Source organism: Aedes aegypti, chromosome 1 (assembly GCF_002204515.2).
Source record: "Aedes aegypti strain LVP_AGWG chromosome 1, AaegL5.0 Primary Assembly, whole genome shotgun sequence".
In the NCBI taxonomy this organism is placed as follows: domain Eukaryota; kingdom Metazoa; phylum Arthropoda; class Insecta; order Diptera; family Culicidae; genus Aedes; species Aedes aegypti.
The window spans coordinates 178,771,530-178,787,275 of NC_035107.1; the positions used below are offsets into that span (position 1 = coordinate 178,771,530).

The following is a 15,746-nucleotide window of genomic DNA, read 5'->3' on the forward strand; positions in this document are numbered from 1 at the left end:
ACCCTGAATCCGAATATGCTTGTAAAATTCTTAACAATGCAAATTTATATAAATAACGAATAGTTAAATTTCAAGAATTACGCTGAAAACGCCTAAATGTATGCAATTTCCTAAGGAATTCAATGATATCTAACAGAAATTCAATTATTTCAACCATATGAGCCAATTGGTACGAGTTTTGGTGATGAAATCTGGTTTAGGGATCTATCTCAAGCATGTTCACAAACTTTCATGTTTATACCATGTTCAAATCCTTGCTTATAAATAGAAGTTCATAGGTGTTTGTCAATACTGCACCGTGCATGATTTTGAAATTTTACGTTATTTTCATAGTAATAAACATTCTTTAACGCAAAAAACTTCACAACACACAATTTGACAATAGTTACGACAAGCAACGTTCATTTACTGCAGCTTACATCAATATTTGTGCTCCATTATTACGAGTAAATAAAATCGTGTGATGCGATGATTAATTTCACCCTTCTGATCAATTGGCTTGTTTAGGGGTATCAATTTTCTTACATATTCTGAATCTACGTTAAAATTTAAACTAGAATCTAAAGTTTCACAATTTTCCGTTACCTGGAACTATTTTTGAAACACATTTGAAATTAGTATGGAAAACACTTTTGAATCACCCCTCGGCAAATTTTACTTCGGGACGTACTGTCATTGTGTAAATTGAAATGTCATTGATTCGAAGGATTGAAATCTTTTTTAATCATTTATAAAATCAACATTGAGATATAGAAGTGCAATAAAATCGTGTTATACTTAGAAAGATGAGCTCTTTCGATCAAGCTGGAACAAACAGTGAATTTTTCTTCACTAAACAACCCAATTACACCCGATTTTACGGTATCTATACGATGGCGCCAAAAGAATATGGCATGCACAAAAGTATTAGAAAATTATGAACATTTGTATGAGCGGATAAACTTGAAACTTAAAGTGCTTTTTTCTCAATATTCACTTTTTCCATATGGGACACTTATGGGTCAATGGAGCGGAAAATGTGGGAAGTGAACGTTGTTTTAAAATAGCTTTAAAATTTATTTCAAAAGATGAGGCTGATTCAAATATTATTTTTCCTTTATGTCAACACCCCCTTATTAAAAATAGTGACTGTGAGAAAAAAAAGATTAATTTTCTGTTTAAATTCATTAGGGTTCTATGTCAAAGAATTGTGTAGAAAAGAGTTTTGCATACTGTCAATACGTAAAGCTACAGAAGCAGGAAATATATAAAAAGAACTGGTAAGAATCACCTATACGCCTTTTTTAATCTCGGTTCGTGAATTCGCCAACAAATTTCGGGCTTGGCGAATTCAGGAACACATTGACGAAATAATGTGAAGGAGAAACATTTCAAAGAAAAATAAATATTTTCTGTTATTTCTTCAGAAATTTTTAAGTTTCTAAAAATATTGCCACATTATTTTAAAGTGCTTCAATAAACATTAATCGATAATTCGGATGACAAATAGTGACAATATGGCGAATAATGGAACATCTACCATACACTCCCGTGCAAAAGTTTGGGTTTACCGCCTAAAAACATACAATCTCTATGGCGCATTAGGCAATGAGTTCGTCAGATCATAATATTACGATTCTTACGTACCTTAACAGTCAGACTAATATCTGGGTGGCCTGTGCTGTACGTAGGAGATGTCTCCATTCGACTCGGTCCAAGGCTGCCCGTCGCCAGCCACGCAATCTGCGAAAAGTCCGTAGATCGTCCTTAATTTGATCGACATATCTTGGTCGCTGCGCACCACGTCGTCTTGTGCCGGTCGGATTGTTTTCAAGAACCATTTTCACCGGGTTGTTATCCGACATTCTGGTGACATGCCCGGCTCACCGCAACCTGGACGATGGTTCTCCCATCAGCTGGTGCGATTCATGGTTCATTCGCCTTCTCCACGTTCCGTCTTCCATCTGCACTCCGCCGTAGATGGTCCTCAACACCTTCCGTTCGAAAACGCCAAGGGCGCGTTGATCCTCTGCGCATAGGGCCCATGTTTTGTGCCCATAAAGTACCGGTCTAATCAGCGTTTTGTAAATGGTTGACTTCGTGCGATGGCGAACTTTGTTCGATCGGAACGTTCTGTGGAGTTCAAAGTAGGCACGATTCCCAGCAACGATGCCTATCTGGATTTTTCTGCTGGTGTCATTGTCGGCGGTCACCAGTGAGCCCAAGTACACGAATTCTTCGACCACCTCAATTTCATCAGTATGAACTCGAGGTGGGGGGCGTGCCGTGTCTTCTCTTGAGCCCCTCGCTATCATGTACTTCTTCTTCGACACATTGATGTTCAGTCCAATTCGCCTAGCTTCAGCCCTTAAGGCCCAAACGCAATGATAGCGGAACGGCAACGGAATGCGGTACCGGTTCGCCAGGATGAATCACACCATCTCGACTGAGCTGACAACGAATGAAATTGAACTAACACTTAGTCGACAAGCTTGTTGTAGTTCATGCTGGCGAACCGGTTCCGCTTTCCGTTGCCGTTCCGCCATCATTGCGTTTGGGGCTTTAGTCGTTGCGTGCAACAATATCAATGTCGTCGGCGAAACCTACTGCAACCCTCTGCGAGATTCGAAGGGACTCGAGAGTGTCCCTGATACTTGGACTACGCACATCACTCGCTCCATCGTCGCCTTGATCAATCTTATCAGTTTGTCCGGGAAACCGTATTCGTGCATAATCTGTCATAGTGGGTATATTGTATTCGCGGCATCAATATTAACCTTCCTGTTGCATTCAAAAAAAGTTACACTTAAGGCATTCCGGGTCATATTGACCCGGATTTGGCACAGTAATATCGCAGGCATTTTTCAACCAAATTTCAATGTTTTTATACTCAAAATAATCGTTAGTTCATAAATTTTTTGAATCTGGGCCGGACACAAGGATTGACCGGGTTTGGCCGCTCAGAATCGACGCCAAACAGATCAAGGTTTGGCCATTTTTGTAAGGGCATGCTTTTCACGATAGGGGTCGTGAAGTTTATCTGTATTGGTTTACAAATGGATGCATATGTAGAAGCTTCCTATCAGAACTGAAATTATTGCTATTATCAATCATTTGGAGCATCTAAAACTGTCTGGTGGCCACGGAACAGGACTCAGAGCCCCCAGACAGACACCAGAGATATCCGGATATGTGGTCAATTTACACTTACCGCAGAACCCAAACATGCGACATATCAAAATTTGCAGAATTTTATGAATAAAAAACATCTAAGGGAATCTTAGCTGTCATAAGCCATATTGACCACGTTGTGGCCACAGAAACGGTTCCAAAGGCCCCAGCGAAGTGGCCAATTTTCGAATTATGTACAACCCAGCCATGTGACATATCAAAATTTGCAGAATTTCATGAAAAGAAAACTTCAAGCAATAATAGCTATCCTGAGCCAAAATGACCACCCTGTGGCCACGGAATCGGTTCCAGAGGCCCCGGTAAGCTGGCCAGCTTACGGATTATGTACAATCTAGCCATGCGACACATCAAAATTTGCAGATTTTCTTGTAAAATACACTACAGGTAATCCTAGCTGTTTTAAGCCAAAATGGCCACCCTGTAGTCACAGAACCGGTTCCAAAGGTTCCGGTAAAGTGGCCAGTTAACGGTTTATGTACAATCGAGCTATGAGACATATCAAAATTTACAGAATTTGGCAAGTTTGGAACTCGCTTGGCCATGTATATTGGCCAACGAGCGCCGGAGGTGTTCCCGGTTCCCTGAGGTCATTGCCAAATTACATTTTTCATGTCGGTTGTTATTTTTGTGTGGTGTGAAGTTCCCTAGAAACTAGAACTTATAGAAAGTTAAATGCCAGTGGACGCATACGGATTCGTTGGAAATCTTCCGAAATATGACCATTTCCGTAAAACTTGTTCCGGAAAATATGGTCAGTCATGTATATATTATCCGGAGCTTTATCCATGTAAGCATCAAGCTTCAAGATGATGCTCCCAGCAGCATATTCAGAAGTTTTAGACGCACTGACTACTCTATAGTAGGTTCCGGGTGCCCTGGGGGAAGTGGTTAATTAGGAATATGAGCATTAAACTTCCGAAGGTATTTCAGAACCACCAACTGCCATGATCAATATATAGTAGGTTTCATGTACCCCGAGGAATGTGGCCAAATATAAGTATTAGGTATCAATATTTTAGAAGGTAAGGGGGGTCTGTAGCCTTGAGGTTACGCTTTCGCTTCATAGCCTTGAGGTTACGCTTTCGCTTCGGAAGGTCATGGGTTAGATTCCCAGCCTCTCTACAAAAAGACCCGTCCAGCCACCAGAAGACGCCTCACGGAGGATCGTGTTTTGGGGAGCACATTCATCCTCCGTCAGTATCAGATGGTGACTGAGACAAACTGACCCTCTTCGCAGGCAGCAAGCCTCGCTAACAGCAGAGCTCTCTCCTACCTGCTCGGTGTGAGAGTAAAAGAATAGGAGAGAGTGAATCTACTTATCTAAATATAGATAAGTTGAAAATAGATCTGTATCGGTAAAGAACCTACAGATCAGCTGATTCCGGCAATTATAGTTTTTCTGTATTTTAACACTATTTTAACGATTTGTTCATTTCTTGAATAAAGATCACTTATGCGATTCTGGTTTCCACATGGTCCATGTGTACAAATAGTATACATAAAGCTTATAAAACATAATTTAAGATATTTCAGCAATAAAAAGTGTATGGAACGCCTGTCACAATTACCTCTTACGTGACATCGACTTGTGGAGAAATCGATTTATAGAAATATCGACTTTTGGAGAGCACGATGTATGGAAATTTAAAGGGACTGAAAAGTCCATCGAGATAGAGAGGATATCGAGTTAAAGAAAATCGAGTTGTGGAGAGTGGACTGGTTACATCAAGTGACTCTTTCATAAAATCCATCAAATATTGATATATCGCATGGGTGAATTCTATGGAAAGTATAAATTGACTACATTACCGGGACCTCTTGAAAATACGGAACGAATTATATGGCCACAGAATGGCTGATACATGGCACATTACTGCTTAGATTAGCTTAGATGATTTCTTCATAAAATTCTGCTAATTTTGATATGTCGCATGGTTGGACTCTATGGAAATGGAAAATTGGCCACATTACCGGGACCTCTGGAACCTACGGAACCAATTATTTGGCAATCTAGTAGCCAAAACAAGGCCCAGAGCTGCTCAGATTACCTCGGATGTTTTTAACACGAAATTCTGCAAATTTTGATATGTCGCAAGGCAGGATTCTATGGAAATTTCAAATTGGCCACTTTACTGGGAACTCTGGAACCTACGGAACCAATTATTTGGCCACCGAGTAGTCAAATAATGGCCCAGGGCTGCTCAGATTACCTCGGATGTTTTTTGTATGCAATTCTACAAATTTTTATATGTCGCATGGCAGGCTTCTATGGAAATTTCAAAATGCCACTTTACTGGGACCTCTGGAACCTACGGAACCGATTATTTGGCCACCGAGTAGCCAAAACATGGCCCAGGGCTGCTCAGATTACCTCGGATGTTTTTACATGAAATTCTTCAAATTTTTATATGTCGCATGGCAAGCTTCTATGGAAATTTCAAATTGGCCTCTTTAATGGGACCTCTGGAACCCACGGAACCAATTATTTGGCCACCGAGTAGTCAAAACATGGCCCAGGGCTGCTCAGATTACCTCGGATGTTTTTTGTATGAAATTCTGCAAATTTTGATATGTCGCATGGCAGGCTTCTATGGAAATTTCAAATTGGCCACTTTACTGGGACCTCTGGAACCCACGGAACCAATTATTTGGCCACCGAGTAGTCAAAACATGGCCCAGGGCTGCTCAGATTACCTCGGATGTTTTTTGTATGAAATTCTGCAAATTTTGATATGTCGCATGGCAGGCTTCTATGGAAATTTCAAATTGGCCACTTTACTGGGACCTCTGGAACCCATGGAACCAATTATTTGGCCACCGAGTAGTCAAAACATGGCCCAGGGCTGCTCAGATTACCTCGGATGTTTTTTGTATGAAATTCTGCAAATTTTGATATGTCGCATGGCAGGCTTCTATGGAAATTTCAAATTGGCCACTTTACTGGGACCTCTGGAACCCACGGAACCAATTATTTGGCCACCGAGTAGTCAAAACATGGCCCAGGGCTGCTCAGATTACCTCGGATGTTTTTTGTATGAAATTCTGCAAATTTTGATATGTCGCATGGCAGGCTTCTATGGAAATTTCAAATTGGCCACTTTACTGGGACCTCTGGAACCCATGGAACCGATTATTTGGCCACCGAGTTGTCAAAACATGGCCCAGGGCTGCTCAGATTACCTCGGATGTTTTTTGTATGAAATTCTGCTAATTTTGATATGTCGCATGGCAGGCTTTTATGGAAATTTCAAATTGGCCACTTTACTGGGACCTCTGGAACCCACGGAACCAATTATTTGGCCACCGAGTAGTCAAAACATGGCCCAGGGCTGCTCAGATTACCTCGGATGTTTTTTGTATGAAATTCTGCAAATTTTGATATGTCGCATGGCAAGGTTCTATGGAAGTTTCAAATTGGCCACTTTACTGGGACCTCTGGAACCTACGGAACCGATTATTTGGCCACCGAGTTGTCAAAACATGGCCCAGGGCTGCTCAGATTACCTCGGATATTTTTTACATGAAATTCTTCAAATTTTTATATGTCGCATGGCAAGCTTCTATGGAAATTTCAAATTGGCCTCTTTAATGGGACCTCTGGAACCCACGGAACCAATTATTTGGCCACCGAGTAGTCAAAACATGGCCCAGGGCTGCTCAGATTACCTCGGATGTTTTTTGTATGAAATTCTGCAAATTTTGATATGTCGCATGGCAGGCTTCTATGGAAATTTCAAAATGCCACTTTACTGGGACCTCTGGAACCTACGGAACCGATTATTTGGCCACCGAGTAGCCAAAACATGGCCCAGGGCTGCTCAGATTACCTCGGATGTTTTTTACATGAAATTCTTCAAATTTTTATATGTCGCATGGCAAGCTTCTATGGAAATTTCAAATTGGCCTCTTTAATGGGACCTCTGGAACCCACGGAACCAATTATTTGGCCACCGAGTAGTCAAAACATGGCCCAGGGCTGCTCAGATTACCTCGGATGTTTTTTGTATGAAATTCTGCAAATTTTGATATGTCGCATGGCAGGCTTCTATGGAAATTTCAAATTGGCCACTTTACTGGGACCTCTGGAACCCACGGAACCAATTATTTGGCCACCGAGTAGTCAAAACATGGCCCAGGGCTGCTCAGATTACCTCGGATGTTTTTTGTATGAAATTCTGCAAATTTTGATATGTCGCATGGCAGGCTTCTATGGAAATTTCAAATTGGCCACTTTACTGGGACCTCTGGAACCCATGGAACCGATTATTTGGCCACCGAGTTGTCAAAACATGGCCCAGGGCTGCTCAGATTACCTCGGATGTTTTTTGTATGAAATTCTGCTAATTTTGATATGTCGCATGGCAGGCTTCTATGGAAATTTCAAATTGGCCACTTTACTGGGACCTCTGGAACCCACGGAACCAATTATTTGGCCACCGAGTAGTCAAAACATGGCCCAGGGCTGCTCAGATTACCTCGGATGTTTTTTGTATGAAATTCTGCAAATTTTGATATGTCGCATGGCAAGGTTCTATGGAAGTTTCAAATTGGCCACTTTACTGGGACCTCTGGAACCTACGGAACCGATTATTTGGCCACCGAGTTGTCAAAACATGGCCCAGGGCTGCTCAGATTACCTCGGATGTTTTTTGTATGAAATTCTGCTAATTTTGATATGTCGCATGGCAGGCTTCTATGGAAATTTCAAATTGGCCACTTTACTGGGACCTCTGGAACCCACGGAACCAATTATTTGGCCACCGAGTAGTCGAATCATGGCCCAGGGCTGCTCAGATTACCTCGAATGTATTTTACACGAAATTCTGCATATTTTGATATGTCGCGTGGCAGGCTTCTATGGAAATTTCAAATTGGCCACTTTACTGGGACCTCTGGAACCCACGGAACCAATTATTTGGCCACCGAGTAGTCAAAACATGGCCCAGGGCTGCTCAGATTACCTCGGATGTTTTTTGTATGAAATTCTGCAAATTTTGATATATCGCATGGCAAGGTTCTATAGAAATTTCAAATTGGCCACTTTACTGGGACCTCTGGAACCTACGGAACCGATTATTTGGCCACCGAGTTGTCAAAACATGGCCCAGGGCTGCTCAGATTACCTCGGATGTTTTTTGTATGAAATTCTGCAAATTTTGATATGTCGCATGGCAGGCTTCTATGGAAATTTCAAATTGGCCACTTTACTGGGACCTCTGGAACCCACGGAACCAATTATTTGGCCACCGAGTAGTCAAAACATGGCCCAGGGCTGCTCAGATTACCTCGGATGTTTTTTGTATGAAATTCTGCAAATTTTGATATGTCGCATGGCAGGCTTCTATGGAAATTTCAAATTGGCCACTTTACTGGGACCTCTGGAACCCATGGAACCAATTATTTGGCCACCGAGTAGTCAAAACATGGCCCAGGGCTGCTCAGATTACCTCGGATGTTTTTTGTATGAAATTCTGCAAATTTTGATATGTCGCATGGCAGGCTTCTATGGAAGTTTCAAATTGGCCACTTTACTGGGACCTCTGGAACCTACGGAACCGATTATTTGGCCACCGAGTTGTCAAAACATGGCCCAGGGCTGCTCAGATTACCTCGGATGTTTTTTGTATGAAATTCTGCTAATTTTGATATGTCGCATGGCAGGCTTCTATGGAAATTTCAAATTGGCCACTTTACTGGGACCTCTGGAACCCACGGAACCAATTATTTGGCCACCGAGTAGTCAAAACATGGCCCAGGGCTGCTCAGATTACCTCGGATGTTTTTTGTATGAAATTCTGCAAATTTTGATATGTCGCATGGCAAGGTTCTATGGAAGTTTCAAATTGGCCACTTTACTGGGACCTCTGGAACCTACGGAACCGATTATTTGGCCACCGAGTAGTCAAAACATGGCCCAGGGCTGCTCAGATTACCTCGGATGTTTTTTGTATGAAATTCTGCTAATTTTGATATGTCGCATGGCAGGCTTCTATGGAAATTTCAAATTGGCCACTTTACTGGGACCTCTGGAACCCACGGAACCAATTATTTGGCCACCGAGTAGTCAAAACATGGCCCAGGGCTGCTCAGATTACCTCGGATGTTTTTTGTATGAAATTCTGCAAATTTTGATATGTCGCATGGCAAGGTTCTATGGAAGTTTCAAATTGGCCACTTTACTGGGACCTCTGGAACCTACGGAACCGATTATTTGGCCACCGAGTTGTCAAAACATGGCCCAGGGCTGCTCAGATTACCTCGAATGTATTTTACACGAAATTCTGCCAATTTTGATATGTCGCGTGGCAGGCTTCTATGGAAATTTCAAATTGGCCACTTTACTGGGACCTCTGGAACCCACGGAACCAATTATTTGGCCACCGAGTAGTCAAAACATGGCCCAGGGCTGCTCAGATTACCTCGGATGTTTTTTGTATGAAATTCTGCAAATTTTGATATATCGCATGGCAAGGTTCTATAGAAATTTCAAATTGGCCACTTTACTGGGACCTCTGGAACCTACGGAACCGATTATTTGGCCACCGAGTTGTCAAAACATGGCCCAGGGCTGCTCAGATTACCTCGGATGTTTTTTGTATGAAATTCTGCAAATTTTGATATGTCGCATGGCAAGGTTCTATGGAAGTTTCAAATTGGCCACTTTACTGGGACCTCTGGAACCTACGGAACCGATTATTTGGCCACCGAGTTGTCAAAACATGGCCCAGGGCTGCTCAGATTACCTCGGATGTTTTTTGTATGAAATTCTGCTAATTTGGATATGTCGCATGGCAGGCTTCTATGGAAATTTCAAATTGGCCACTTTACTGGGACCTCTGGAACCCACGGAACCAATTATTTGGCCACCGAGTAGTCGAATCATGGCCCAGGGCTGCTCAGATTACCTCGAATGTATTTTACACGAAATTCTGCCAATTTTGATATGTCGCGTGGCAGGCTTCTATGGAAATTTCAAATTGGCCACTTTACTGGGACCTCTGGAACCCACGGAACCAATTATTTGGCCACCGAGTAGTCAAAACATGGCCCAGGGCTGCTCAGATTACCTCGGATGTTTTTTGTATGAAATTCTGCAAATTTTGATATGTCGCATGGCAGGCTTCTATGGAAATTTCAAATTGGCCACTTTACTGGGACCTCTGGAACCCACGGAACCAATTATTTGGCCACCGAGTAGTCAAAACATGGCCCAGGGCTGCTCAGATTACCTCGGATGTTTTTTGTATGAAATTCTGCAAATTTTGATATGTCGCATGGCAGGCTTCTATGGAAATTTCAAATTGGCCACTTTACTGGGACCTCTGGAACCCATGGAACCAATTATTTGGCCACCGAGTAGTCAAAACATGGCCCAGGGCTGCTCAGATTACCTCGGATGTTTTTTGTATGAAATTCTGCAAATTTTGATATGTCGCATGGCAGGCTTCTATGGAAGTTTCAAATTGGCCACTTTACTGGGACCTCTGGAACCTACGGAACCGATTATTTGGCCACCGAGTTGTCAAAACATGGCCCAGGGCTGCTCAGATTACCTCGGATGTTTTTTGTATGAAATTCTGCTAATTTTGATATGTCGCATGGCAGGCTTCTATGGAAATTTCAAATTGGCCACTTTACTGGGACCTCTGGAACCCACGGAACCAATTATTTGGCCACCGAGTAGTCAAAACATGGCCCAGGGCTGCTCAGATTACCTCGGATGTTTTTTGTATGAAATTCTGCAAATTTTGATATGTCGCATGGCAAGGTTCTATGGAAGTTTCAAATTGGCCACTTTACTGGGACCTCTGGAACCTACGGAACCGATTATTTGGCCACCGAGTTGTCAAAACATGGCCCAGGGCTGCTCAGATTACCTCGGATGTTTTTTGTATGAAATTCTGCTAATTTTGATATGTCGCATGGCAGGCTTCTATGGAAATTTCAAATTGGCCACTTTACTGGGACCTCTGGAACCCACGGAACCAATTATTTGGCCACCGAGTTGTCAAAACATGGCCCAGGGCTGCTCAGATTACCTCGGATGTTTTTTGTATGAAATTCTGCAAATTTTGATATGTCGCATGGCAAGGTTCTATGGAAGTTTCAAATTGGCCACTTTACTGGGACCTCTGGAACCTACGGAACCGATTATTTGGCCACCGAGTTGTCAAAACATGGCCCAGGGCTGCTCAGATTACCTCGAATGTATTTTACACGAAATTCTGCCAATTTTGATATGTCGCGTGGCAGGCTTCTATGGAAATTTCAAATTGGCCACTTTACTGGGACCTCTGGAACCCACGGAACCAATTATTTGGCCACCGAGTAGTCAAAACATGGCCCAGGGCTGCTCAGATTACCTAGGATGTTTTTTGTATGAAATTCTGCAAATTTTGATATATCGCATGGCAAGGTTCTATAGAAATTTCAAATTGGCCACTTTACTGGGACCTCTGGAACCTACGGAACCGATTATTTGGCCACCGAGTTGTCAAAACATGGCCCAGGGCTGCTCAGATTACCTCGGATGTTTTTTGTATGAAATTCTGCAAATTTTGATATGTCGCATGGCAAGGTTCTATGGAAGTTTCAAATTGGCCACTTTACTGGGACCTCTGGAACCTACGGAACCGATTATTTGGCCACCGAGTTGTCAAAACATGGCCCAGGGCTGCTCAGATTACCTCGGATGTTTTTTGTATGAAATTCTGCTAATTTTGATATGTCGCATGGCAGGCTTCTATGGAAATTTCAAATTGGCCACTTTACTGGGACCTCTGGAACCCACGGAACCAATTATTTGGCCACCGAGTAGTCGAATCATGGCCCAGGGCTGCTCAGATTACCTCGAATGTATTTTACACGAAATTCTGCCAATTTTGATATGTCGCGTGGCAGGCTTCTATGGAAATTTCAAATTGGCCACTTTACTGGGACCTCTGGAACCCACGGAACCAATTATTTGGCCACCGAGTAGTCAAAACATGGCCCAGGGCTGCTCAGATTACCTCGGATGTTTTTTGTATGAAATTCTGCAAATTTTGATATGTCGCATGGCAAGGTTCTATGGAAATTTCAAATTGGCCACTTTACTGGGACCTCTGGAACCTACGGAACCGATTATTTGGCCACCGAGTTGTCAAAACATGGCCCAGGGCTGCTCAGATTACCTCGGATGTTTTTTGTATGAAATTCTGCAAATTTTGATATGTCGCATGGCAGGCTTCTATGGAAATTTCAAATTGGCCACTTTACTGGGACCTCTGGAACCCACGGAACCAATTATTTGGCCACCGAGTAGTCGAATCATGGCCCAGGGCTGCTCAGATTACCTCGAATGTATTTTACACGAAATTCTGCCAATTTTGATATGTCGCATGGCAGGCTTCTATGGAAATTTCAAATTGGCCACTTTACTGGGACCTCTGGAACCTACGGAACCGATTATTTGGCAACCTAGTAGCCAAAACATGGCCCAGAGCTGCTCAGATTACCTCGGATGTTTTTTGTATGCAATTCTACAAATTTTTATATGTCGCATGGCAGGGTTCTATGGAAATTTCAAATTGGCCACTTTACTGGGACCTCTGGAACCCACGAAACCGATTATTTGGCCACCGAGTAGTCAAATCATGGCCCAGAGCTGCTCAGATTACCTTGGATGTTTTTTTACACGAAATTCTGCAATTTTTGATATGTAGCAAGGCAGGCTTCTATGGAAATTTCAAATTGGCCACTTTACCGGGACCTCTGGAACCCACGGAACCGATTATTTGGCCACCGAGTAGCCAAAACATGGCCCAGGGCTGCTCAGATTACCTCGGATGTGTTTTGTATGAAATTCTGCAAATTTTGATATGTCGCATGGCTGGTTTTAACGGGAATAGCAAATTGGCCACATTTCCGGGGTCTTCCAAGAATGGCTAAACCTTAAAAAGACGGCTCGGTGGCTTAGTTGGTAAAGCGCTCGTCTAGCATACAAGAGTCCTGGGTTCAAATCCCAGCCGAGCACGTGGATTTTTTTCATAATTTCACCCATAATTTGTCCATCTTTACCACGCGTAATGAGTTAATTAATTTAATAACCATGCGGATTGGATTACCGAATAGCTCAATATAAGTGTCAGTTTATATTAGAGTGTACTGCCTCTCTGTAGTAGTCATGTCGTCACTTGAGTGAGAACGACACGTTGATAGCCTTCCCACATCTTTACTCTTCCACAATACAGTTGTTGTGGAAGCGATGTAGGTACGATAGGCAAACAGTTTCAACACTAAACAAATCGCACTCGCTCGCTCCGCGTGTGTAGGAACATGAGATGGATGGATATTGGTTATGAAAGGGGTCCGCGTGGTCTGTAGGGATTTGAATTCTAAACTTGTAACCAACTCAGTTATTGGGTCACCAAGTGGCTCGGTAGCTTAGTTGGTAAAGCGCTCGTCTAGCATACAAGAGTCCTGGGTTCAAATCCCAGCCGAGCACGTGGATTTTTTTCATAATTTCACCCATAATTTGTCCATCTTTACCACGCGTAATGAGTTAATTAATTTAATAACCATGCGGATTGGATTACCGAATAGCTCAATATAAGTGTCAGTTTATATTAGAGTGTACTGCCTCTCTGTAGTAGTCATGTCGTCACTTGAGTGAGAACGACACGTTGATAGCCTTCCCACATCTTTACTCTTCCACAATACAGTTGTTGTGGAAGCGATGTAGGTACGATAGGCAAACAGTTTCAACACTAAACAAATCGCACTCGCTCGCTCCGCGTGTGTAGGAACATGAGATGGATGGATATTGGTTATGAAAGGGGTCCGCGTGGTCTGTAGGGATTTGAATTCTAAACTTGTAACCAACTCAGTTATTGGGTCACCAAGTGGCTCGGTAGCTTAGTTGGTAAAGCGCTCGTCTAGCATACAAGAGTCCTGGGTTCAAATCCCAGCCGAGCACGTGGATTTTTTTCATAATTTCACCCATAATTTGTCCATCTTTACCACGCGTAATGAGTTAATTAATTTAATAACCATGCGGATTGGATTACCGAATAGCTCAATATAAGTGTCAGTTTATATTAGAGTGTACTGCCTCTCTGTAGTAGTCATGTCGTCACTTGAGTGAGAACGACACGTTGATAGCCTTCCCACATCTTTACTCTTCCACAATACAGTTGTTGTGGAAGCGATGTAGGTACGATAGGCAAACAGTTTCAACACTAAACAAATCGCACTCGCTCGCTCCGCGTGTGTAGGAACATGAGATGGATGGATATTGGTTATGAAAGGGGTCCGCGTGGTCTGTAGGGATTTGAATTCTAAACTTGTAACCAACTCAGTTATTGGGTCACCAAGTGGCTCGGTAGCTTAGTTGGTAAAGCGCTCGTCTAGCATACAAGAGTCCTGGGTTCAAATCCCAGCCGAGCACGTGGATTTTTTTCATAATTTCACCCATAATTTGTCCATCTTTACCACGCGTAATGAGTTAATTAATTTAATAACCATGCGGATTGGATTACCGAATAGCTCAATATAAGTGTCAGTTTATATTAGAGTGTACTGCCTCTCTGTAGTAGTCATGTCGTCACTTGAGTGAGAACGACACGTTGATAGCCTTCCCACATCTTTACTCTTCCACAATACAGTTGTTGTGGAAGCGATGTAGGTACGATAGGCAAACAGTTTCAACACTAAACAAATCGCACTCGCTCGCTCCGCGTGTGTAGGAACATGAGATGGATGGATATTGGTTATGAAAGGGGTCCGCGTGGTCTGTAGGGATTTGAATTCTAAACTTGTAACCAACTCAGTTATTGGGTCACCAAGTGGCTCGGTAGCTTAGTTGGTAAAGCGCTCGTCTAGCATACAAGAGTCCTGGGTTCAAATCCCAGCCGAGCACGTGGATTTTTTTCATAATTTCACCCATAATTTGTCCATCTTTACCACGCGTAATGAGTTAATTAATTTAATAACCATGCGGATTGGATTACCGAATAGCTCAATATAAGTGTCAGTTCTTAAAAAGACACTGACACGTTAATGCTTCCAGTGGGCATTTATGCCCTTTGAAGGAAGCACCACACTAGACAACGGACTAGCATGCAACGCCCAGTGGCACAGTCGGAAAACATTCCTCACGAAAAGTTTACCGGCCTGAGGCGGGAATCGAACCCACACTCCCTAGCACGATGCGCCTAAATGCCTGGTGACACTAACCGCACGGCTACGAAGCCCACACCTTGATCCGTTTGTCGCCGATTCTAAGCCGTTAAACCCGGTCATTCTTAGTTTACCGCTCAAATTCATAAAATTCATGAGCTGACGATTCTTTTGAGTATAAAAAGTTTGTAATTTGGCTGAAAAATACCTACAAAATTGCAATGTCAAATCCGGGTCAATATGACCCGAATGCCTTAAGTGTAACTTTTTTTGTGGCGCCCTTCAGAAACATGCTAGAAATTTGATTTTTTGCCAAAACACAGTTTTCCTGAAAATAGGAAAAGTCACAAAGTTTCGAAGCGCTAGGTGATTCCGTTTAAAAGTTACAAGTGCTCAAAAGTCGGTTTCGGGTCATA

General features: G+C 42.7%; 1 non-coding gene across 1 annotated transcript; it reads left to right on the forward strand.

Annotated features, from left to right (window-relative positions):
• Positions 1-13,114: 13,114 nt before the first annotated feature.
• On the forward strand, positions 13,115-13,186 carry Trnaa-agc. The gene has a single exon. It is a non-coding gene; the product is annotated as a tRNA-Ala (tRNA).
• The last annotated feature ends 2,560 nt before the right edge of the window (positions 13,187-15,746 follow it).